Genomic DNA, 11407 nt, shown 5'->3' on the forward strand with positions numbered 1-11407 from the left:
ATTGGAAGCACAAGCCATGTCTGTTTCACGCACACTTACTCCAACAGTGTAACTTTTCTCCAGGAGTGAACTAGCTTTGTGCCCTCATGTGTTTGGTGCAGAGACTCTTGTTGGATTGTCATAATGTTACATTGTCTCATGTTCTGAAGAAACACACATGGCTGCAGCAGTGACACCTTGTGGACAGAGTATGACATTAACAGGAAACAGACAGAAACTGATACAGCAGAACACCTCAGGGACACACCGTTGAAGCACTGCCAGTAAGTGACTTGTAGCAGGATGGGATTTTCTAAGAACCTGAGGATAAAGGCAGACATAACCCTTGCTAATCACAGTACAGGTTTGGTTGAGGGTATACAGTGTACACGCACACATTGGAACTCTGCTAGTTCTGATTGTTAATCAGAGAAAAGTACTGGTTCTGTGCTTCAAGGGGGCGGTATGTAAAACCAGTCCCCAAATCGAATATGGCATTATTAGAGATTCTGGTAGGGAATTCTAGCTTGTCTGTACTCTATATTTTAATGGCTTTTAATATGAGTTGGGTTAGAGGAAAAGACATTCTGTATCAGGCAGGCTGATGTCTGGGAGAGAAGCATCTTTAAAGGATCATTCACAGATTTCTCAATTTTGAGCAAAATGCAATCACAATCACCCAAAGAATAGCAAATCAATGTTGACATGTTTCTACTAAGGAGAACATGTGTGGCTCCCACTGGGATCAACTTATAGGAAGGGTCCAGGGGTTTAACGAAGTTCTCCGCAGACCCCTCTATGTGGGGGCCTCCCAGAAATCTAGGAGAGGACGGGCCCCTTATCACATTTTACAGGAGGCTCCATCATTTTGTGTTACTCCACTGGCAGAGATTGTAGATCAATGCTGATTTCTGTGCCAGACTCACATCGGTATGTTCCAGTTTCGATATAAGTTTTATTGGCCCGGGTGATTTTCAGCTCCACCGGCACTGAGATTGTGACCTCCTTGTACATGAAGTTCACAATCACTTTTGTGCGTGGCGGAGCCTTCACCGGCAAGCTCAACTCTGACTTCTTCCTTGTGGTGAATGACTGAGACTCTCCTTTCTTCACTGTGAAGGTGTTGGACACCTCTGACGAAATATTGACTATTCCTATCAAATTAAAGGAGACTCCAGCCCTTATTGTGGTCTCATTGCTGAATTCGAAGCTGTGGGAGGCGTATTTTTCAAACTCTTTGGTAGAAGTGGCCGTGAGCTGCTGCTCAATATTTGAGCTGTTCTTGTATGAATACTGGTCTATCTGAATGTTTCTTTCACTCTCTACCTTTTTCTTGTCCCACAGAATTGTGGCTGTCACAGAGCATTGCCCGGGGCGCAGAGGATACGCATGGGAGACTTGGTCATTGAGACCGATATCGCAGTAATTTGCCAAATATTCACCAGCCCTGGCTATAATGCTCCTTCCACATCTGTCTGGATGCTCGGACAGAAGCCATGCCCCACTCTGGACTCTGTGGGAGCTTATCTTGTCATTGAAGTGTCCAAATACCAGATTGGACTCCTGAGTCAGCACTAACGCCTTACCCCTTGCATTGACATGCTCATACACTGTGATCTTTGGATTGCTCAGGTCATCAGTGATCAGTTTAAGAGAAGATCCTATATCATTCTGGGTAAGCGTTGAGTATTCTCCCTCCTCTAAGGCTAGGAACCTTCCCTGATAGTTTGCATGCTCGTATAGGATCCAAGGCTGCCCGACGATCTTCACAGAGGAGATACAGTCATTGAAGCATTCATTTGTCAGAAATGGGACATCTGCTGTAAAAGTCTTATGGAGTCCCTGGAAGTTGGCGTGTTCATAGACGGTGATTGAGTTCATGGTCATCAGCTGGGAAGTCTTCAATGCGGTCCCTTATTTGACGCTGTAAGAAAACAAAGAGAGACACCAGGGATAAAGCAGTTTAATGCTGCCATTCTTCAGGGTTCATTAACAGAGAAGATCAGAAAAAGCCCAGAAGGAACAGTGTGAGGAAGTCACTGGATGGACCAGAGTCCTGTTTGCTTTTCCACAACAAAGAGCATCAAGTGCTGTCACAAAACCCTCTCAAAGTACCAACCTCTTCAAGAGGGTGGCAATGGGGTCGCAAAAGGGACGGGGTCCCCAAATGACCCCTTCCCCTTTGCAAACACAGGGGAAAATACTACCTGCCCTTAAAAAATGAAACAAAAACGTTTCAATTTTTTTAGTTTTTTATGCAACCCATTTTCCTTTAAGGAAAACCGGCTGCAGTTAAAAAAAAAACTGCTTTATTTAAAAGCAGTCCCAGTCATGGTGGTCGGCTGAGCCCAGCGGACCACCATACCTGGGAGGCCCAGCCATTCCCAATGGGGTCGCAAATTGGAAGAGGCTCATTAATATTCAGGAGCCTCTCAATTTGTGACCCCATTGGGAATCGCTAAGTGTGTTACACACTGTTGTACATCCAAAATAGTGCCTCGCAATTTGAGAGGCACTATTTTGGGCATTGTACATCTGGCCCAAAATATGCAAATTTTACTTTATGTATGAACTGCAATGATGATGATGATGACTGTTTTTCACAGAGTACAAACTTGCAATAACAATCTAATCAGGGCGAGAACCCGGCAAGACAGATGCCCAATCCCAAAATATAGTGAGGGAATTCTGAATATTTCATCCAAATTTTTCAATTTCATTGAACAAGATTATTCAAAGAAGTAGGCACCCTCAGAGCATGATGAAAGTAGGGTTATCTGGGCGCAGCATAGGACTCAGGCAACATGGCACACTAGGTCAGAAACAGCTCAGTGTTAAGAAGTTTTCTGTATTTAATGTGAGCTGTGCATTTCTGTATGTTTATGGGTAGTTTGTTCCAGTACCAAGGGGCCGAATAGGAGTAAGATCAACCACCGAAAGAGGATTTTCTGATTCGAGGAATAGTAATAAGGGATTTGTCTGTGGATCTTAATGTTCTGCCTGGCTGGTAAGGTGTACGTTTTGCCGCAGGATAACTAGGTTTGCCATTGAGAGATTCATGAGTTATACAGCAGATCTTGAAGATTATTCTTTTTGCACCGGTAGCCAAGGAAGCAAGCGTAAAAGGGGTGAAGAGGCAGCCCTGGAAGAAAGATTTTGGATGATGCGAGCGCTGTATTTTGGACCACTTGTAGCTTAGTAAGGAGTGTCTCATTGGTAGCTGCCAGTAGGGTGTTTCAATAGTCCAAGCAGCTGATAACCAATGCTTGGACCAAAGTTTAACGCACAGAAAGTGGGAGTAAAGGAAAGACTCTTCGACGCAGAAGTATCATGTGAAAGGAGGCGCCAGTGGTAGCCACTACCTGTTCTTTCGTGCTCAGCGCCTGATCAAGGCTAACGCCCCGTTTTGTTATTTCCACTTTAGGAGTTGGCGCTGCTTCTAATTCAGAAGAGCACCAGCCAGGGGACCAGAGCAGTTGGGTTCTGCCAAAATGCCTTATCTCCGTTTTGCTAATATTCCACTGGAAACAGTTATCAGTCATCCAAAAAGAGACGGCTGTCTCCCCAGCTGCAAAACATGCTTCAGTATTATTCAGGTCTTTGTCAAAAGAGATTAGGAGCTGAGTATCATCAGCATATGACAGAGGTTCAAAACCACAAGCTCCGCTGGGTTCGGCAAGGGGGGCTATGTAGATATTAAAAAGTTGGGGCTAAGACAGCAGCCCTGGAGCACCCCGTTGTCGAGGTCTATGGTGCGTGATTTAAAAGGACGCAGGTTGATGGTCTGGGTTCTGTGAGATAGAAAATTGGCAAACCACTGAAGAGCTATTCCATGAATTTCAATTGTCTGCAGCCACAGAAGCAATCTATGGTGAGACACAGTGTCAAAGGCTGAGGACTATTCAAGCAGCACAAGCAAAGATGACTTATTTTTATCTGGAGAGCATCTGATGTGCTCTGTAACTGCGATAAGCACAGTTTCAGTGCTGTGCATAGGTCTGAACCTGGATTGGGAAGGGTTCAGAATTATATTAGATTCTGTAAACTCCATTAGTTGGCTGTTTATTTGCCCTTCCAGCAGCTTACTCAATACAGTAAGCCTCAACATTGGATGATAACTGGACTAGTCTGTAGCTGGAAGATGAGCCTTCTTGCGGGTAAGTATCACCTGAGCGGCTTTCCAGGCCAGTGGAATTTTTCCAGACCTGATTGAAAAGTTAAGTAAGGAGCAGATGGCCGAGGCAAGCTGATTGGACAGAGCTGCTGAGACCCAGGCAGGGGCGATGTCCCTGGGAGACCCTTATTTGACAGCTTTCATTGCTTAACAAATGTAGTCTGGTCTAAGATGTTTGAAGTTGCCTAGGGTGCAAGTACAATTGGCAATAGACAGGCTGACATAGGACTCTGGGCACCTTTTACCCACAGTTCTGGGGAGGTTGTTATAAATCACGTTAACTTTCTCTTCAAAGTGACTCGCAATAGAATCACAGAGAGCTTGTAAAAGATGGGTGTTAGATGAGCAGGCATGAGTGTATAAAAAAATGTTGAGACCTTTGTACAACCCTTTAGAGGAGTTACTCGCCTGGCTGAGTTGAAGTGCAATGTGTGACTTACGCACTTTCTTAATGTTATGATGATATAGTGCTAAGGTTACTTTGTAAGCCTTTTTATCACTGGGATTATAGGACTGACACAAATATCTTTCTAGCTTTTTAACCAGAGCTATACTACAGCGCAACTATGGTGTGTACCATGGAGCATGTGTACAATGTGGGTTTTCAGAGGGGCCAGTTTGTCGATTGCCATGTTTAATCCAGAGTGATAATCTGATAGTGCTTTCTCCACAGCTCGATCCTCCTTCGTATCCATAACATTGAAGTCTGGGGTGACTTTGCGCCAGTCTCTCAAAGGTTTTGCTTAGCTTTTTTGGGGTGTTCTGGCCCATGTGCTATTGTGACTTGAAAACTGATTAATGAATGACCAGTCCATAGAAGTGGACATGGGGTCCACAAGACAAGGATGGTGAATTAGTAAGAATTAGATCAATGGTGTGGCCCAAGATATATGCAGGTCCATCGACTATCTGCTTGAGGCCAAGTATGGAAAGGTTGGAGAGGAGTCACATTGATTCTAAATTTAAGGGATTTTCACCAAGGATGTTAACAATGGCCAGTAGGAGAAAGTGTTTGGAGGTTCAAACATGAGTGGCAATGAGTTCAGTAAGATGAAGACTAAAATCTCCTTTGGGTCCCGGGGGGCGGTATGCAAGAGCGCCTCTACACAATCGTTATGGGAGAGCTCAACCCTGAACACACATATCTCAGCTCAGTCCTCCGAAAGGATCTCAATAAGTGAGACTTTCAATGTGTCTTTAAAAATGATAGTGATTCCACCGCCCATCCTGCCTTTCCTGTCCAACCCCAGCATGCAATAATTATCCGAGACACCTAACGCAATGGAATGAGTCGTAGTGGAATACAACCATATCTCCGTTAGAAATCCAAATTCAGGTACTATTGAAGACAGCAAGTTCCAAAATTCAATAGTAGGTTTAGATATTGATCTTAGATTGCATAGAAATTCCTTTACTTACCCGAGAGGGCAGAAAGATAGGGGAAAAAGGGAAGAATTGGGTAAGTTATGGGAGGTATTTGAGGTTATGATATTTAGGTTGTGTTTTGGTAAACCAGTGTTATGCCTGTCTTTCCAGTCGATCTTGAGCCTTTGAAAATGACATTTTACACAGGCTACGGGACCTTCGAGGTGAGCTATAAATGTAACTCCGCAACAGGTGCCCTTGAGGGTAGAATCCTTAACATTGTTACCTATATAGATTCGATTCTCAGCACAATATGTAATTCCAATCAAGTACCTGTTATCTGTAGTGCTGGCTCTTTGTAAAGGTTTGGCATGGACCAGCACAGACGAGCTTGGCTTTTTCTGTGCACTTTCGCCGTGCCAACTGCATGCCCGCTGCGCGTGTCTGCTGCATGTCAGTGCCAGCATCTGATTTAAATGGGAACCTAGGAAGCGCAGCTAGACTGCTGACTCCCATAGGCCCCAGCAGGAGGTGAGTACATTAGACAGCTCTCTCCACAGCAAACGGTAAAGACCGCGGTGGAGCGTAGAGTAATTAGCAACGCAGGTAAAAACAGATAGGGAACCCTCTCAGTGCAGTGAAGGTGCAAACAAATAAACAGTTCTTAAAACAAAGAAAAGCCTTTCAACAGGACGAGGTTTAAAAATGCTTGCCTGAGAGCTAAATAGTCTTAAGGACAATTTGATGATCAAGACAGACAGAACATCTATACATAAAGAGGTTTAGTGAGGAGCCTGGATTTACTTCAGCATCACTTATAGGGGAATAGCATACTGGCAGATGTTTCTTGCTGTGTTACCACTTGTGCATTGAGCAACAAAGCCAGGGGTACCAGTGAAGACCCAAGGGCCTTCAAAGGCTTTTGCCCACACTGGCACTTCCTGGCTGTACTGTTCCCATGGTTTTGTTGTGGATCTACCTTCTGACCACGACTATAAATGTAAGGGTAATAATCAATATGATTTTATTTAAACCTGGTCTAACAAACACCCCTGGCAAGTCAAACTAACAAATTGTACATTCAACACCTAGTACACCTCTTTGGCCTACTTTCAGGAGTGGTATTTAAAAGTAGAACACAGTTCTTGAGAATGGGGTGTGCAGCTTTTGCTCTGCACTTGATATAGATATAAAGATGCCCCAGTTCCATCATTCTCAAACTGTTGGGCCGACATAAAGAGGGAACCTGGAACTGCAGAAATTATAGTCATATTTGTGTTAGAGCAGAGAAAATGTGCATCCATCCTAGAATTCTCCCAACTTTAGAAGCGGACTCACGAAACATCTCTTCAACAAAGTAGAAGTTTGAGGCCTTTCAGAATTGTGCCGTGGGTTCAAGTGATAATTCTCTTAGACACTCTCCACTTCAGGCTACCCTTGTTGCTGACCGAATTCATGAAGGATCTCAAGGCCTGGCTCTTTGACTGAACCACAGCACCCATCAGGACCTGCAGTGTCCCCCTCCCCAGCGCCTTGAGACCCTTACTAGTGAGTCGCCGTGCTTAACAAGTATTGATTGGTTGATTGATTGACTCAAGAGAAACAACTTTCAACAAATGCAGTATATGAGTAAGGGATGAAATGTGAACAGCTTGTTTTCTGAATTGAATCCAATACATGAATTTTGTGTATATTGATTATCTATAGGCCTGAGGAAGCAATAAAAGATCTCAAAATCTGTTTGGACAAAGCAATGATTTAATGCTTTTGGTTTAGAGACTTCACTGAAGGGAGATTTTGGAAACCAAGAATAAAACAAAGAAGTGAACCATATTTGTCTATATGTTTGTAATTCTTTGGATATATCTTTTATTTGTACATGTATTAAGGTCTCCCTCAAAATTATTCAAGATAAAGGCCTTGAAGAATGTTTGGCAAACAACTGCAGACAGTCTGACAGCAAAACGGTGTAGAGACTTAAATCAAATAGGTAACACTGCAGAATCTAACTGACACTGCTGATTCTAAAATAGTTTTGCTTATTTTGCATTCAATTTTTGCACAATGTTTACCATAGCCAAGATCGTTGTCTCTTTTTCATGGACTGAATGTATATGATGTTTTGCCTTATAAGTTACATTTTCATCTATCCTTCGTATTGCATCTTTGTTTCTTTTTTGCTAACACAAACATTAAAAAGTAGGTCTGACAGCAGTAAAAATCAACTAGAAGCACAAGAGGTGATGTTTAGCAGAGGTGGTCTTGTTCAATAGGCTGGGTTTCCAATGCCCTACCACCATGCTTCACACACATCCATTTATGAAACTTCTTTATTAATACTGTTGGAACCTGGGACACAGTTTACATGATGCCCATGTCTGTTACTATAGTGTCTGACCTGCACTATGAGGTACCTTCCAGGTAAGATTTTAGGGTTATCCTGATCTAATACTCTGGAAAAGATGTGTTTGGGTACAGTAGGGCTAGGCACCTGTCCCAGCATGCATAGATGTGAACAGCACTGTGGTGTTGGCACAAACACAAAATCCATTTCCAATGGTTAGTTCATCAACACTGTGAGGTAAAGCTGGGCACCTGGTACGATGCCCATACATGCAAAAACAAATCAGTGAAGAATGCCACTGGAACATAAAATAAATTAACCATTCAGTGGCAATGCATTAAAAAAAGAGTGGAGTCGTTGCAGTACATCAACATCCTCTCAGTGGAGGTCTGCTAGATTTCTCAATGCTTTCTCTCAAGTCTCACAAGAGTGTGTCCTCTTGTGAAATTTCAGCAGTCAAAGATGGATGCCAGAGCCCTTTTCTTTCTTATGCCTCCCTGTGAATTCCCTTCCTAATAAGAAACCTATGACATAACAACCTAGAGCTATCACACTTACCTCTCTACAAATTGTTTTCCCAAAGACTTAGGTGGCTTCCAGTAGACTCCTGCTGGCTCTTGACAACTCTCCTACCAGGCAGCAATTATGGATGGATGGATGGATCATTGGAAACAATGTTGACAACATAACATTTTAATGTAAGTTAATTGAAGCTGAATTAGTGAAATCACCAACCCCACAGCAGTAGCCACCAAGTCTAGCTACCAGTGTACAATGTTCATGAAGGAACCAGTTAAATAGCTACTTGTGACTATTGTACCTTTAGTGCTGCAGATCTAGCTATGCTGAGAGAACTGGTCATATCAAATAGGCACAGTGTGGCAAGCAGGCAACACCTGGCCTAGTGTGCTACGTGGGTGTGTTAAAGAAAAAATCCTGATAATGAGTGTGAGATCCATATCCAAAAAGAGAAGCAAACACTCAAGAACCTCCTAAAGTGCCATTAATGGGAAATGCAGAGGCCATGACTGACATAAAGATGATGAGAATCATGCTGTACACCACCCTATTCAGTGAACTAGACTCACCCACCACTGATGCCTCCTTGAAGAAGGTGTGGACAAATGCCTTAAAGTCACCTATTAAACTGTTGGAGCAGGGGGATCCCTACTGCTGTGTTACACCACAGAAAAAATGACATACTCATTAACAACTGACCTCAAGCATGAAAAAACAAGAGACGCCCTACTCAACTTCATCAACACAGTCCATGTGATACAGTTTAGAGACAGGCATAGAGACAGCATAGAGACAGGCATAGAGACAGGCATAGAGGCAGGCATAGAGGCAGGCTGAGTGGATTCTAGCATTCTGAAGAGCCTGCTGCAGTGCAGTGCTTAGGTTGAGCAGGGTTTGCCCAGGATTCAGGTCTGGAACCCATTTAAGAGTCCCTGGGCCTACTCGAGGTGCATGTGTTCACGATTGGACCAATGGTGCAGCGGTCAGATAGTTGTACACTTCAAATGATGGAATGGCTGCTGCTGAGCACCTTCACTAATTGTGATAAGTGTGCACACATTTTTATTTCAAGATTGGCACTGCTCCCACGGTAGCACAAGGTCTCTTGAGTGCCCTTCATATGCCTAAAAATGATTACCCATTGGCTTTGTAATATTTATCTATTTATTTATTTTATTTTATTTATTTATTTAAAGAGTTTTATATAGCGCTGGCTAGACCCGAAGGTATCAGAGCGCTTTACATGAAAATCAACAAAATAACAGAAAAAGATCAACAATTACAAAATACATCAAAATAGCTAAGTCTCAATTTGCCTTTATTCTGCTGAGCAGCTTCACTAATTGTGATAGGTGTGCACACATTTTTATTTCAAGATTCGCACTGCTCCCACGATAGCACAAGGTCTCTCGTACTGCCTTTAATATGCCTAAAAATGATGAGCCAGGTTAGCGAAACAATTACATCACACCTCACTTTATACCATTCAGCAATGTGGCACCAGCGGGCTCATCGGGCAGTGACATCGCCACACACTTTTTTAACAAGAAAAACATAGGGCTATGCCACTTTAAATAAAAAAAAAATCTTAGGGATCTGGAACTTTTTTTACAAGTGAAGCCCTGTTTAAGCATCTATGGGCCAGATGTATAACATTTCTATTTGAAAAAATAGGATGCAAACTGCTTTGCAAATTTTCACAAATTAAAAAATAATTTTGCAAACTGACCTATGTATTAATAATTAAGATTTGTAGTGGGTAGCAAACTGACCTAGCTCATCAATATTTATGAGGTAGTTCGCAAATTGTGACATCACGATTGAATGCCTTCATGGGAAATAGAGCTGCATTTAAAAAGAAACATTATTTTTCTTTACTTTGTTTGAGAGTTGAGAGTTGTTTTACAGTCTCAAAAGGAAAGGGGTCTGAAGAGGACCCCTTATCTTTTTGCGAATGTGTTACCAGCCCAACTGGTGGATGGATGTTAACAGAGTGCACAGATTTAGTGCAATTGCTCAAAATGAAGGGAGCTTTAGTGGTCTGCCACCCTGTCCAATGCTGTACCCTGTGGTAGGCGAGAGCAAAATGTGAATGACAATTGAACTGACCAAAGGATGAAGTACCTAATTAAAAGCCCTCTATGTATGTGTATTATGTACTTTTTTAAAAACAATATTCTGGCTGAGAGGTAAAACTGTCTCAAAGGCCAGAACTAAAAACAGGGGCTCAGCCCCGCTCTTCTTGACATGGCCCAGCGTGTGGCTGTTCCAGGTTATGCTGAGGCCCTCATAAGGAGGGAGAGCCACAGCTGACATTTAAACATGGATGTGAACTTCTTGGCCCTTATTTATGAGGCCTTGCGTCAGTTTTGCGCTGCTGATGCGTCACTTTTTGTGACGCATCGGCGACGTAAAACATGCACCTTGTTGCGCCATAATTTAAAAGTGACGCATCTAGGTAGATGCGTCACTTTTTAAACCCCTGCGCCACATTATACCTGCGTCAGGTATAATGTATGCAAAAAGCCTCGTAATAGTGACACAGTGAAATCTATGAGATTTCACTGCGTCACTTTTAGGACGCTGTTGCGTCAAAATCTTGCGCCTGCCTCACAGCAGGCGTAAGACTGACGCAAGCCCTTTCACACGGGGCTTCACCCATGTGAAAGGACGCATTGCTGGTGTTGCGTCACTTTTGTGACACACTCCAGCAATGCGTCACTTTTGCGCTTACAGATACGTCAGAAATACTGATGTATCTGTAACTCCTTGCGACATGATGTGTCATACATTAAATATGACGCATCATTGGTGTCGCAAGGAGTGCGCAGTGAAAAGTGACGCATCGCTGTTTTCACGCAGTGATGCGTCACTTTTCATAAATAAGGCCCCTTGTATGTCACTGTCTGGCACTCTCTGATGTGGAAGTAGACCGTAATAAGGCCGGGGCGGAAGCATTTCCAGAAACTGATTAAAACTGTGGGTACGGAATACCGAGATAGTGAAGTCTTGATTCCACCTCTTAC

At 43.1% G+C, this 11407-nt stretch overlaps 1 pseudogene; it reads right to left on the reverse strand.

Moving 5' to 3' along the window:
- Window positions 1–777: 777 nt before the first annotated feature.
- LOC147700696 (epidermal differentiation-specific protein pseudogene) lies at window positions 778–1899 on the reverse strand (annotated as a pseudogene).
- Between the last annotated feature and the right edge of the window lie 9508 nt (window positions 1900–11407).

Source organism: Lissotriton vulgaris, chromosome 7 (assembly GCF_964263255.1).
Source record: "Lissotriton vulgaris chromosome 7, aLisVul1.2, whole genome shotgun sequence".
Classification (NCBI taxonomy): Eukaryota; Metazoa; Chordata; class Amphibia; order Caudata; family Salamandridae; genus Lissotriton; species Lissotriton vulgaris.